Here is a 13,224-nt window from a genome sequence, read left to right as displayed (position 1 = left end):
TTAGAAATGGATGGTGGATACAAGTTCTTGCCTTTATGAATTGATTTTGGAATTTTTTTTTGCCTTTGGATAGAAAGATGATAAGGTAAAATGAAAGCTGTCTCTGGAGGAATGGGAAAGAGCAGAGAGAAGGTATTTAATAAAAGTTAAGGACTTTTGTTTGGTTTTTGCCTTCAAGGGCTCAGGTGCGCATTCTGTCTTTGAAGTGTAAACTTGTCAATTTGAAGATAGTTGTGCAAACTTTAGTTTTTCCAAAACCACAACTCTGGAAGCATATGTCTAGAGTGACTCCTGTACAGAGGGGTCAACATATTTGAAGGTAGGCATTTTCAAATAGGTTTTTACATTTTTAGAGTTTAACATTTAAGCTCAGAGAACATTCTTTTCTGTATACCTAGCAGGGTCTAAAGCCATGTCATGTCCTTTTTTAAACTTTTTATTTTATGAATGAAAATATATTGTCAGATTTACTCTTTCTCTCTGTTGGAAATTAATGTAGAAGAAAAGATCTCAAGGGATTTTGAGGTATATAGAGATGTCATAAAGTCTGATAAGCTTGGAATGAGTTACCAGGAAAGATGGTACAGTATCCTTTTCCAGAAATTAATTTAGGATAGGTCCTCCCTGGGTGGGTTCCTTTGGCTTTGGTTCTGTCTGAATGCACAAGATGGTCAAGGAACTTTAAGACTTGCATTGCACTCCTGTATTCACTGCTGTCATTGTCCTGCTTGTATTCCTTTGGCCATACCAGGAAGTCACTTGCAGATAGACCAAGTATGTGCTGATGGCTTTCTGCATCCTTAAGCCTGAATGCATATGATACCCTGAGGATGCTTCACCTATGCATGAAGCAGTCTGGAAGACACTGTAGCAAAGTTCCAGTCCCAGAGATACCTCTCAACAATGGGGGATAGAGTTGGTGATACATTCCCCAGCTCCCTTCAGCCTCATAGGGAAAGTTCTGTGGTACGTGGTATGTTCTGCACAGTCACTTCAAGGGGTGCCAGGTAAGATTGTGCCCAGTTTCCTGCAGAAGTAAACTGCTCATAAACACAGCTTAATGGCCTCCTTTCCTTCCCTACCTCTACTGGAGTTTCAGCTCCCATATAAGTTACTTGTACCCAAATGCTGCTCTCAGAGTCTGCTTTTGAGGCAGCCCAAGCTAAGGCAATATCTGACCTCCTCACTGAAGGAATTGCTTAGGCCAGGCATGGAATCTGCTAACCTTTTATTTTCTTGGCTCTTAACTAGAATAATTATTTAGCACTTGCTGTGTTCCAGGCATAGTTCCAAATGTATGTGTTCTCTCTCTCTCTTTATATATATATAATGTATACATACATATATGCTTTAAAAAATTCAACTCTATGAGCTATTCACATTTTATAGATAAGAAAGTAGAGACATGGAGTGGGAGGTAGGTGACTTGATCAATGTCATAAAGCCAGTAAGGCTTTGAGCCAGGATTCAAGCTCGGGCATCTGGAACCAGCATTCCTAACTGCTAAGTCATCTTGCCTGTTCATCTGAAAATCAACTAAAATAATGGATTTGGAAAAAAAAAAAAAAAGCAGCTCTAAACAAATGAAATGAACGATTGCAACTAAAACTTTCTCAGCCATATCCTTTTATGACTCTCGTGTGTTGAGAGGATTTTTAGCAAAAACAGAGATGGGCTGCATGTTCAGCCCAATCACTGAAAGCCCCTTACAAATGAGTTGAACTTTGTCTAAAAGGATATTAGATTCTGTTACCTAATTACTGCTTGTCTTTTAGAGTCATCATGAGGAAGACCATTGTCAAGAACTTGGGAGGTTTCAGATGCAGTGGATTATAAGACGCACTGGAACAGCTGATACACTGAGGTGCCATTAAGAATTATATCACTACAGAAGTATAATCTTGCTGTAGACATGATTGCTTTGGGCGTAGGCTCCCATGTCAGTGCCAAAAATGCTAAGACTAGGAGAAAGGAGAGGAGAAAGTCGAGCTACTTCCTCTGTATGCTTTGCTGCTTGGAAAAGAGACAGAAAAACAGCAGGAAATGCTCACTTCTTCTCTTGGGATCTTTCAGGGACCTCCCACCTGAATAGGACGATTGAACTTTGCTTTGGTGAGGGATGACTTGCCGGAAGATGAAAAGCTTTGCGGTGGAACACTAGTGGTGCTCTTCACAGCTCCCAAGGCATTGCTGGTGCAGCATGGGGGAGATGGTGTGGTACAGGTGAGGAGGTGGGTGTGACTCCATCTCATGGCTGACAGCTTTCCTGTTCCCTGCTAGGGCAGCTCTGGCATGAGCAGTTGGGAATCAGACTCTAGGCAAAGCAAGAACAAAGAGCCTTTCCGAGTTTCCTCGACTGACTTCAATGGGGCTGTTTCTAGAGGGGCATGAAGGTGGCTGTGACTTCGTAAGCAGAATGGAAGTGATGTGATCTACACCAGGCCTGGGAAAATCGGCTTAGGTGTGGCAAAGGTACAGAGTGTGAAACAGGTGGGAAAAATAAATTCAAGATCCTGAACCTTTCCATGGCCCCCAAAGTGGAAGCCGTGGGTACAGTGAATGGAGGGGCTGCCTTCAGCTCACTTGGCGCTGTGGTGAACGGTCTTAGGGCTTGGCACATTGCCACCCTTCCAAGGCAGATGGGAAATAAACACCATTACTACGTTGATAAGTGTTTGTTTTCCTTCAGCATTAGGGCTAAGAAAAATAAAGTGGGGAGGGTATCAAGCCCTGGAGTAAGCCTTTAAAAGGTTTCCCCTTTTGAATCTTTTATGGTTGTCTATTTATAACAGTTACAATCACAACAGAGAGGAAAAGACTTCAATCACCCCTGGGACACATTTTGTCAAAATTACATTTAAGCACTTTTTATTTATGAGCGAGAAGCATTATCTTTTATTATGCCTTTAAAGCAGTGCAGGGAAGTTGTGTGTATAAACCGAGGTGTTGCTGTGGCCTGTTGTCTTTTGTGAACTTCTGGAAAGGATCACCAAGAAGGATGCTCTGATAACTGTCTGCCAGGCAGTTTGCATAAGAGGAAAGAGGCCTTTCTGAAGATCATTAAAAATGATTCATTACTATTGGGCATACACATACATGTTGTTTTATTACTTAAAAGCGTAAATCATACATTGACAAGTAATTGTGCTTATCAGACTATTTTAGGCCCTGAGAGGAGTAGAGAGGTACAAAATGTCATCATTATTCCCAAGGAAAGTCCATTTTAATTAGGGAGACAAGAACAATCACATATGCAGTAGTTAGAAGCTATACAAAAGCCTATGATTAAGTGGTGAGTTGTGAATAACAGGCTACCTATGCTGTGATTCTCTTAGTGATGACACAACAGACATCTTGGAGGAGGCAAAGCTTGAGACAGATCTTCAAGGACTGGTACTATCTGGACAGGTTGAAGAGGAGTAGCAGGGCTTTCAGATGTGGAGAACGGCATGCACAAAAGCACGGAGGTGAGAATACATATACGTGTCTGAGACTTCAAAAACAGAGCAGCCTGATTGGATTGGAGGCTTTGGGCAAATGATGAGTGAGCAATAAAATGGGAGAGAACAGGGTCAGAAGGGGCAGACAAGAGTTATCTGCCCTCATATCATGCATTCACTTCTCAACTCCATTACAAACCCACACCCAATTTTTCTGTGTGGACTATTTGAGTATTGTAATTTAAAAAGAGTAATCTGTATTCAGAGCCCTGTACTGGGTTACAGAGCCTGTCTTAGTTGAGTTTTCCCCAGAAGCAGACACAGATGGAAAGAGTCCAGAGCAAGTAGTTTGCTAGGGAGATCATTCTAGGAAACTTTAGCAGAGGGGCAGGAAAGTGAGACAGGGAGGTAAAGGAAGGCAGTCAGGGAAGTGCTATTCAGATATCAACGTGGACAAATGGAGCAAAATCCCAGTGGTGAACTCTAGCAATCAGTGTATAAAATGTGCCTCAGAGTGAACTCATCTGGGAGGTGAGGAAGTTGGGGTATTTATCCACCAATTGCCATCACTCATTGGGTGGGGGCTGCTTTTGAGGGCATTAACTTCCTAACACTTTTGTTCCAGAAAAAATGTCCTAAGGGAGAAGTTGCAAGTGTTTTTAGTAAAGAATCCTGGTCTTAATATGTCCACATCTTTAGGGTGGAAGTTAGAGTATGTGCTTCAGACCCTCTAATGAAGGACAAGTCATCTGGAGCAATGAAAAATGGTTTTCTTGGCCAAGTTCACCTCTTCTATTTCTTACCATTCATTACTATGGTCTGCTCTGAGGCAGAGCAAACTCTGGAAGGATAACTATAGAGTTTGGGTTGCAAATGGAAGCATCAGGGAGAGTTCTGGTTATAATAGAACTCCACCTGAGCTGATTTACTTTTAGTCCGAGGAGTTTCCAACACAGCTGCAAGGGAGATTAACAAATATGATAATGGCTCGAATTTGAAGAAGCTGGAGCAATGATTCTGTGTTGGGCTCTGGGTTTCCAGTGGAGACTATATGTCAGTGAACTGGGCTCATGTTTCAGTTTTCATGGGGAAACCAAAATGGTCTTGTTAAAATTCAGCAAACAAAATATCCACCCACCTCCATCCCCACCACACACACCCCTTCCATTGCCCTCCATGACACATGGCACAGGCAAGCTAGGAAATATAAAATTAATCAGTGGTTTAAATAAAGTTTTTTACTTTCTCTCTCCATCCGCAGCAACACTTTATGCCAGTTGGATTATGGTCCAGTGGGAGAAAGATCAATTAAGGCGAAACCACAGTAGAGAAAGCACTGGAGAATAACATTCATTCTTCCTTAATAAATCTTAGTTTTAAAGATTTGCTTTGGGTTTTGTTCTGTTAATAAAGAAAATAAATTAAGAAGGAAAACCAACTGATATTTTGTTTTTCCATATGCCTTAGTGGAATCCTGAAGTTGTTGAATTGAATTAATGATTGATTCTATGTGAGGAAAAAGAAAAAAGAATAGAATAGTCATGTTTATACAAAAGGAAGTTCACAAAGAAAGATCATTTACATTGCTTTACAAAGAGAAATGCAAAGTAAAGCATAACTGAGATACAATTTCACCTGTCAAATTGGCAAAGATTCAAAAGTTTGATAATGCCTGGTGTTGGCCACAGTATTGGCACAAACAGGCTTTCAAATACAAATGGTGGGGAGGTAAATGGCAGAAGTTAGCAAACGATGGCTTGTGAGCTCAATCCAGCCTGCTGCTTGCTTTTGTACTGCCCAAGACCTAAGAACCATTTTTAAGTAGTTGAAAAAAAATCAAGATAATATTGTATTGTATTGTATATTGAACATTTGGTAAGAGTAGATTTTAGATGCTCTGATTACACACACACACACACACACACACACACACACACACACACACAAGGTAGGTATGGAAGGTGATGCATAGGTTAATTTGTTTGAACATGTTAATCATTTCACTATACATATGTGTATCAAAACAATCATGTTGTACACTGTAAGTATATATCAATAAAATAAAACATTTTGTGACACATGAAAATTATGTAAAATTCAAATTTCATGACTTAAGTTTTATTGGAACAAAATCATGTTCATTCCTTTATTTGTGTCTATGGCTGCTTTTGTGCTCCAATGGCAGGTTTGAGTAGTTGTGATAGAGACTCTATATCCTGCAAAGTTGAAAATATTTACTTTCATGCCCTCTATAGAAAAAATGTCCTTACCTGTTGCCATACAAGTTGGCAATATCTATCAAAATTACAGATCCTTTTTGACCTGCTGAATCCATGTTTTCTTTTTCTACAGATACACTTACATAAACATGATTTGACATATATTCAAGATATTCATTGTTCTATTGATTGGCAAAAGAATGATGCAGTAAATGTCTCTCAATAAAGGACTGGCTATATAATTGTAGGATATCTTCACAGTGAAATACCATGTAATTATAAAAAAGAATAGAAAATGATTCATTTATTACATTGAAATGAAATAATATTTGAAATATATTAAGTGGAAAAAGCAAGATAGAGTAGTAGGTAAGATGGAAACTACCATTTGTGTAAAAATATAGGAAAAGATATGTATACATATATTTATACATTTGCCCACACATTTTCTCTCTCACACACATGCATATAAATTATCTCCAAAGATTACGTAAGAAACATTGGTTGTCAGGGTTTTCAGAGGGTAGGGTAACTAGATTCTTAGGGCCCAAGGGCAGGATATTGACTTTCATAAGGTTTTATACTTATTGTTAACACTTTTAGAATTTTTAACCAAGTGATTTTTATCTGTGAAAAAAGATTTTGAAAATTTACCTCCCTTACCCTTTCTAGTCATCGTTCATCTCAGGACCTGGTAATATTTTCTCCGTACCATGTATCTCCATCTGAAATTCTTATTCTTCTGTTTATTTCTCTAACATCCTTTCTAGACTATAGACTCCTTCAGAGCAGTGACTAGGTCTGTCTTGCTGGTACCTGAAGACTTGTTGGATAAAGGAACTGGCTCCATGGGATGAGTGGTGAGGCTGTGTGGGATAGGGGTGTGTGGTATGGGCAAGGGATCTCTGTAGCAAAGATGGACTCCTGCAGAGTGCATGCAAGGTTTTCAGACAATAAGGGTCATAATTTCAAATCCTTCATATCTCCAATAAATCCGACCTTCCATCACCACCATTATTCCAGCTGAAGACCGAAAGGTGCACCAGGAGACAAATCAGCAATCTGCAAACATAATATACCAAAGAGCTTGCCACTTCCTGTGGGCACTCCTGGTGTTACATGTTCAAATGTGCAGCGTAGTTTGTAATAGAGAAAAATTGGAAATAATCCAAGGGTCCATGGATAGGTTCATGTTTGGGGAAATGTTGAAATGCCATGTAGACACGAGGAAGAAGAGAGAGCATTATAACTTGACTTAAAAAGATGGCCATGAGATACACAGTAACGAAAAGAATTTGCACAATATTATGTGTGGTATGCTCATTTTTAAAAAAGTCTTGCACAAAAAATTTAAAAAGAGTGGCACATTGGTGCTGCGCTGTTAGTGGTAACAGCATAATGGGGACCTGTGTGGAAAGGGAATGTCATCTCTTATGTTGTATATTTCTATGGGGTTGAATGTTATTAATGTTCATAAATTTCTTATGCAATTAGAAAGGGTAAGTGAACCCGCATTGGTATATCACCCCATGTGTAAATGTCTGAGTTCCTGACATGTGAATTTCATAATAAGGACACACATTAACTTACCTACAGAGCCCACAGAACGGTAAACAATGGGAAACTGAGCTCTAGAATCTTGAAAGCAAAGGTGACAGTCAGGACTCATGAAATCTGACTCTTGGAAACTAGCAGGATGTATTTATTTGACACTGGTTCCTCCAAAGTGAAACTATACAGACCAAGAGATGGAGGGTGGGCTAGAATGGTTGTCAGACTATGGGGGCCCTAATGCTCAATTTTAATGATGCTAATTTTAATAAGGTTGAAATAATAATCCAAAGACTGATAAGGCTCTAGGATGGGACTGAGGAGCGATGTCCATATATCGCCCCCTATAAACACCTGCTTTCTTTGTTATGATGTCCTGTTCTTATTTTCTTAATTTTTCCTGATGCAGCTGAGATAACAAGACAGGGTGGTCCAGGGCTGGGCGCGCAGACACCTGGATTGCAGTTTGTCCTCTCCCTTGGACTTGCCCTGGGGCGTCGGGTTGTCCACAACCTTTCTCACTTCCTCAGTTTCCCATCCCCAGCAAGGGACTGCTCCTGCTTGAGCAGAATCTCAGGATCTCATAAGAGGGTGTGTATGTCTTGGGACTTGGATTTTTCCTAGACAAATGGTTTCTATAAAACTGTGTGTGTGTGTACCTAATCTCACACTCTTTTTTCTGGCATCCTATCCAGAACTTTCTATTGTGTTCCCTCTGTGTCCTCACTCTGATGTCAGCATGCACCAGTAGGTCTGGGAGGAGGATTTAGATATGCTTCAAGTCCATCTGTTTGTAAATGAAACTCTGAGAGGTTGAAAGACTTGGTCTAGACAGTTCTTCTCAGACTTCAGCGTGCCCAGGAACCACAGGGAGAGCTTGTTAAGTTGGAGACCCTGATTTAGTAGGTGAGGGGCAGGGGTGAGAATCTGCATTTCTAACAAGCTCCCTGGAGATGCTGATGCTGCTGGTCCATAGACTGCACTTAAAAGACCAGGAGTGTAGGATAAGTGCGTCTCAGAGGCAGAGGCTGAACTGGGCCCAGTTCCCCTGACTCATATCCTGTGCTCTTTCCTACTGAAGGCATAATTATGAATTTAATTGCTGTAAGACTGAAAACTGTCACTTACACATGAAGCTTTGTGTCAGAATCACTTTGGGGATTTTTTTTTTTTTTTTAGGAGACAGGGTGTCACTTAGTCGCCTAGGGTGCAGTGGTATGATTACAACTCACTGTAGCCTCGAACTCCTGAACTCAAGCAATCCTCCTGCCTCAGCCTCCCCAGTGGCTGGGACTACAGGCGCCTGCCACTACACCTGGCTAATTTTTTTGTATTTTTAGTAGAGACAGGGTTTCACCGTGTTCGCCAGGATGTTCTACATCTCCTGACCTCGTGATCTGCCCGCCTCGGCCTCTCAAAGTGCTGGGATTACAGGCGTGAGATGATCTGATTTCTAAACTTTATTTTAAATTGTTATTTTCTTAGTATATATTGATTCTTTGTATATTTCTTATCACTTTCTAAACCACTGTGAAGTTCGATGTACTGAAGAAAAATCATGTCTGTAAGTGACCCTCCCACCCTGAATATACAAACATACACATCCTGAACCTGAGGCTGAACTGTTAGGGATCATATATTTTAGACTTCAAAGACCCTTTGAACACCTTTTCTAGAAATGCATTTACTACTACCTATTTTTTACCTTTTTGTGTATATTTGGATTAATCAAATATTGTCTTAGAATGAGTAACATCTAAAATATATTCCAAAAACTTATATTCCAAAGGCTTGTTGTGAATGTTTACTCCTATTCCCCCGCCTTGTGATAACCTCACCTGTGGGATTTGCTCTTTCACCGTCAACGTTCCTGTCGTGATTTGGTTGGGGAAATCATTTAAAGGCAGCCTTCTGCTAGAAGAGCCATGTTAGCCAGGGTGGTTCATGTCAACCTGGGGAGGGAGCCTACCTTTTGGGATTTCTCTCCATCCTCTATGGCTCTCGGTATTGTTCCTCCTCAAACACCCACAACACAGATCAACTCATCGGCCTTCTCACAAGCACAGTTCAGAGACATGTCTTTCCCAAGCTCTCAGGAAAGAGCTGTACTATGTCTTGGCACCTGATCCCTAGCAACAAGAGACTCCTTCATATTTTATCAGCAATTAATTGCAATCACTTCTGCTTTATGAGCTGACAAAGGCCTTCATCTTCATGTTTCAGTCATTGTTTCCTGATTTTTTATGGGGCTCAGGGATCACTTCCCTGCCATGGTTCACAAAGGTGCTAGCTTAGATACATTTTCCACCTTGCAACTGGGTGAGGCAGTGACTGAATCACGTGAGTCCAATTTTCACATTTAATAGGACATGAATTACTGTTGAACAATGTATCCTGCCTCTAGCCTACTATGGGCAACTAAGAACATGCTTTGCCTGCATAATGACATCTGAGTAATGGAAAGAAAGGATGATATTTCAAAAGCATTGGCATCTAGCGGAAAATTTTGAAAGCATCAGGCCTTGGCCTGTTGTCATTTTCATTCTACCTCATTGAGGGCCCATGATACACTAGCTGCAGGGTGATGATGATGTGTAAAGTACAAGATGGGGTACAGGGTGATGAGTGGTGGCCTCATTCTCTTTAGCTGAGGATGGCCCATTTGTTTTATCTGTCAGGACACAATGATTTGGCGACCCTCAAAGTACAAATAAAAATATTGAAAGATCAGATGAAACAGGTTTGGATCATTGAGTCACTTCAAATAACTGTCCTAAGAAAACAGAAATGTCAATGAGTTTGAGAAACTAATTTGTTGTTTTGACAAGAGGTAGAAGCAATGATCCTAGAGTCTCAGTGTCCTCAGAGTCTAGTTGAGTATTTCATATATTGTTCTCCAGCTCTTACTCATTTTATATATACTCACCTGGTCTCCAAACAGACTCTATTTCCCAAAGATAAACAACAGTCTTTATATTTTGGTTTTCTCTAATAGAGGGTGGAACCCAGTTCCTAGCACATAATAGAAACTTAATTGATTTGCTTTGCTTTTGCTATTGCTATGGCTATATTATTATTTATATTATTATATATTACACGTATTTATTATATATAATGTATATAATTATTATATATAAATTATTATTATTGCCTTGCAATTAATAATAATAGCTATAGTTAGGGAGCTATATGATCTATATGAGCTATATGATCTATATAACTATATGATCCAGTTATTAGTCTGGGTGCTTTACATATTTGCCCATTTTATTCTCACCATAAACTCTGAGATGGTTGTATCACATCTCTTCTGAGACTCTGGGAGAAATGTTAAAACTTGCAAAGGCAGAATCTGAACCCTTGTGTTTTGTGTTCTTTTCACTATACCTTGTGCATTGCGGCATCGTAGATAAGCCTTGTTCTGGGTCTGAGATGTTTCTCCTTAAGTTAAAGCAGAGCCTGACCATCTGGATCTAGCTTCAGGCTCCTCTCAACTCAGTAGATAGAAGATATTATCTTGAGACACATGTCAAGGTAGGCTTAGAGTGAGCACAAAGGGTGTGCGCTCTGTTGTGATACTCTTAAATTATTTCTGGGTTTTAGATAATTCCTCCTGAGGTTAGATTTAGTCTGAACCAATATATTGACCTTTGGAATAAATTGTCCTTATCGTAGATCTGCCTTTGTTCTTCCATGATCTTTACCATCTACACACTTGAAACGGCCAAAAAAGTCACGTTGTGTCTATCTTCCAGAGCCTATGATAAAACCCAACAGCAGATTAAAACCCTGCTCTACTTGCCTTTCTCAAAAACAGCCCAGGTAGAAGTAGAGGGAAAGAAACAATGGGAAAGAGACCCAGGAGAAGAGAATCAGTTTACCCTGTAAATTTAATCTAATGGTGGGAATCACTGTGTGACCATATTTTACTGCTGGAAAATTCTTGTGCTATACTAATTTTGTTAGAATTGCCTGAAGTCTAATGTTTCGAACATAACATCCCTGGAAGCTTCTGTTAACCAATTGGAGTTGGCATATAGGATAAAAACTATCCGTGATCTCTGATTTAGAGGGTTGCCTTTTAATAACATGTTTTTATTTTTTATTTGCAAAACAAAACACCAGGGCAATGTGTGCTTCCATTTTGGTAGAGGCCACAGGGCTTCCCTTAAGGCAGAGCCTCAGCTGTTGGGCTGGTCTCTTACCAAACCCAACTGGCAGGAGTAGAAAGCTTCCTGTCTAGTTGATTCTTCTTTCAAGCAGTGAGTGACGTAGTAGATGAAAAGAGGAGAAGTAGAATTAGCTCTGTACTGTTGTTACTTGGAATAAAAGCACATAGGTTTTTACTGGATTTAGATGGTCATTTGTCTTACTTGGGTAAATTGAAAATTCTATATGCCATCTTAAAACCCTACAGCGTGTTTCCTGAATTTTTCCGTAAGTGAAACTAAAGGGAACTCAAAAATCTTCAAAGGTAGTCTAGATATGCAAGAGAAACATGTTTTTGGAGGAAACCATACAACTTAGGTGATCTGGAATATTCCAAGATATTTGTGGTTGGTTCATTGCAGAAAAGTCTCAAATTTTCTATCACTCTCTGTATTCATGCCATTGACCATGTGACCTTGTAGCTTATTCCATCAGGAGATGGAATCGGCTTTCCCCTCCCCCTGCCCCTTCAATGTAGGCTGGCCTTGTGACTCTATTTGGCCAATAGAATGGAGTGGAAGGGATGGTGTGTTCAATCTGAGCCTAGGCCTCAGAGGCCTTATGGCTTCTGCTTACTCTCTTCTACCACTGCCATGTGAACATGCATGGAATATCATTTTGTAGAATATGGAACAGAAATGAACCACCCCAGCTGAGGACATCCTATACCAGCCAGTCCCTAGCTAATCCAGTAGTTACCTTCACGCACATGAGTGAATCCAGCTGGAATCAGTTAAGCCTGGCATGGCTCAGCAGAACCACTTAGGAGAGAAGAAAAAAAGAGACTTCAGACATTTAAAAAGTCACTCCTGAATTCTAGTCAACTAAATGACACTGTCTCTGGTTTATATATTTTTTCTTTAACAAAACTTGTCAAAATATAGATAGTACTGTTAGGAAAATTAAGCATCTTGGGTCTGTGTTACCTTGTGAAAACCACCAAGTCTTTCTGGGCCTCAGTTTCCCATCTCTCAATTGGGAAAGTTGGACTCTCCAATATGATTCCTAGCTCCAACCATTTATGACTCTTCTGACAGCAGTGTAGTGAAAGTAGAAACATAAGCTCCAAAGTCCAACTGCTCACTTGGAAATGTGGCCCTGATGCTTTCTATCTATATACCCTTAGACAAATTAGTTATGCCCTCTGTGCCTCAGTTTCCTTATCTAAAAATGAGGCTGCTTCATGGCAAGGTTCTGAGGATTACATGATATAATCCATGTAAATGGCTTAGAACAGTGCCTGGCACACAGAAACTGCTTAACAAGTGTTAGCTATTATTTCCTTTGGCATAGAGTCACATCTTATGCAACAGCACTTTCATGGGATTTAAATGTTGAAAGTTCAAATGGTGAACATCAACCAAGTGGATAAAACTGCAAGATGTTTTTGAAATTCACATACACACACAAGAGTATTAACCGTCCTCAAGCTCTTATATCCATAATTCTAAAGGGCTTTTTTCCTCACCTAGTTGGGTGTGGTTATCTCATAGAGTTGAAATTTACCACTTTAGCTCTGCGATTATTTTTCTCCCTCTTTTGCTGCTACTCTTTGGCTACAAGCAAGAGGAAGTTTAATGCAGTATTAAGAAAATGGGTCCTAACTATGGCTCTGCCACTTACTAACCTAATTAATTTTTTAGTTACTCTGTTCCTCCATTTTCTCATATGTAATATATGGGTAATAATCAAGGCTGCCTTATAGATTATTGTGTAAACACGATACATTTAGAAAAGTGACTGGTACACAGTAGATTCTTAATAAAACACTATGGATTGGTATATTATTATATTCTGCTCCACTG

The 13,224-nt window shown here is 39.8% G+C and overlaps 1 long non-coding RNA gene across 2 annotated transcripts; it reads left to right on the top strand.

Moving 5' to 3' along the window:
• The first annotated feature begins 397 nt into the window (after positions 1-397).
• On the top strand, positions 398-4,918 carry LOC107131082 (uncharacterized). 2 transcript variants are annotated; one of them, XR_010578240.1, is made up of 4 exons: positions 398-1,864; positions 2,074-2,223; positions 3,336-3,467; positions 4,702-4,918. It is a non-coding gene; the product is annotated as an uncharacterized lncRNA (long non-coding RNA). The 2 variants fall into 2 exon arrangements; XR_010578239.1 differs by having other exon boundaries at positions 399-1,864; positions 2,074-2,231; positions 4,702-4,917.
• Positions 4,919-13,224: the final 8,306 nt, after the last annotated feature.

This window comes from Macaca fascicularis, chromosome 10, assembly GCF_037993035.2.
Source record: "Macaca fascicularis isolate 582-1 chromosome 10, T2T-MFA8v1.1".
NCBI classification, from domain to species: Eukaryota; Metazoa; Chordata; class Mammalia; order Primates; family Cercopithecidae; genus Macaca; species Macaca fascicularis.
The sequence above is the reverse complement of the archived record's forward strand: the minus strand, read 5'-3'. Positions and strand labels throughout refer to the sequence as shown.